The sequence below is a fragment of the Sinocyclocheilus grahami genome, unplaced genomic scaffold (genome assembly GCF_001515645.1).
Source record: "Sinocyclocheilus grahami isolate Dianchi unplaced genomic scaffold, SAMN03320097.WGS_v1.1 scaffold856.1, whole genome shotgun sequence".
Classification (NCBI taxonomy): Eukaryota; Metazoa; Chordata; class Actinopteri; order Cypriniformes; family Cyprinidae; genus Sinocyclocheilus; species Sinocyclocheilus grahami.
The window spans coordinates 290,141-291,665 of record NW_015506035.1 but is presented as its reverse complement, the minus strand read 5'-3'; the positions used below and the strand labels follow the sequence as shown (position 1 = coordinate 291,665).

Here is a 1,525-nt window from a genome sequence, read left to right as displayed (position 1 = left end):
GTTAGACTAAAATGCCGGCAGTTCTGACTCACGTAAGTACGTTTTCATTTGAAGGATTTGCCACTGATGATTCAAATTCGAGTTTTGGGCAGTGTAGAGTAGCGTTTGTAGTTTGTCATTTCTCCGATCACAAATCCAGACAGGGTTTTATGTTTACACGGCGCGATGCAACGCAACACGTAAAAAGACAGTACAAGTCATTGTAATCAGTAAGTATGTCCCCACTGGATGCAACAAATGCCTGGCTTGTAATGGGTTTTAATGTTTTTGTCTTGTCGCTCTGGCTGGACACGGCATCAACAGTATGGTAAGGGGCGTAACATTTCCGTCACACGCTTGAGGTATTCGGCCAATCACAACACACTGGATAGCTGGCCAATCACAGCACACCTCGCTTTTCAGACCGATGAGCTTTGTAAAAATCGATGCGTTTCAAAAAGGCGGGGCATAGAGGAGAAACAATAATGTACAGTATGTGGAAAAATGTGTTTTTTTTTTTACTTTAAACTGCATAAACACATATCATTACACCAAATACACAAAATAATGTTCTTTTTAGCAGCATCATATGACCCCTTTAAAGAAATATGAGGGCTCTCTGACCCTCCCATAGACAGCAAGGTAACTACCATGTTCAAGGTTCACGTCAAAGCTACGAGAATACTTTTTGCGCAAAGAAAATAACAAAAATAATGACTTTATTCCACATTTTCGTCTCTACTGCATCACTTTGGACGCGCGTTCACAACCGTACCATGACGCGAGCATGTGGTGGTGCCAGCGCTGACCCAGAAAAAGTATTCCCGTAGCTTCGTAACTTTACAGTTGAACCACTGATGTCACACGGACTACTTTGCCGATCATCTTGGTACTGAGGGTGAGGAATTAATGACAACATTTTCATTTTTGGGTGAATTATCCCTTTAAATTAAATACAATTCTAACAATTAAAAAATATATATATTTTTAATTTTATTAATAACTCGAAAAAAATATTGTGTGCTTGTTAAAAAAATCAGTCTAGATAACATTATTTATGTTTGTCTTTATGAATAAGATATTTAGCTTCAGGCACATTACTGGTAAAAACCTAGAAGAAATGGCTCTTTTTCAATGTATAATAAAATTCTTCTCTGCTCTCTATTACATCCAGGAGATTACATGCCTCATTGCTCCCGTCCTCCATCACAGACTGAACAGAGCATATGCAGGGAGTTGCGCTGTGTTTACCACAACCACGCGGTCTCTCCGTTATAGAAGAACACTGTGATGACAGGTATTCCAGTCCTTGATTTTGAGCCCCGTTACGACATCTCTCCTCCCTTCTCCACCCACCTGCTTCCTTGACTTAATGTGGCCTTAATGTGGCCGTCATGGTGACTGTCTAGGGCAGATGAGAGCTAATTGAAATGGAAGGCTGCTTCTCACTGATCTAGACTGACAGCACCCCCTCGCCAGAAGTGACTGTGCCACCCCAAGCTGGCAGTTTTCACAGTGAAAGAAAAGTGTGCGGTGGTGAAAAAGG

The 1,525-nt window shown here is 41.2% G+C and overlaps 1 long non-coding RNA gene across 1 annotated transcript in view; it reads left to right on the top strand.

Moving 5' to 3' along the window:
* The window catches only part of LOC107563068 (uncharacterized), a 10,951-nt gene extending 9,627 nt beyond the window's left edge, over positions 1–1,324 (top strand). The window contains exon 4 of the long non-coding RNA XR_001606072.1: positions 1,154–1,324. This is a non-coding gene — a long non-coding RNA (uncharacterized lncRNA). The remainder of the gene's footprint in view (positions 1–1,153) is intronic.
* The last annotated feature ends 201 nt before the right edge of the window (positions 1,325–1,525 follow it).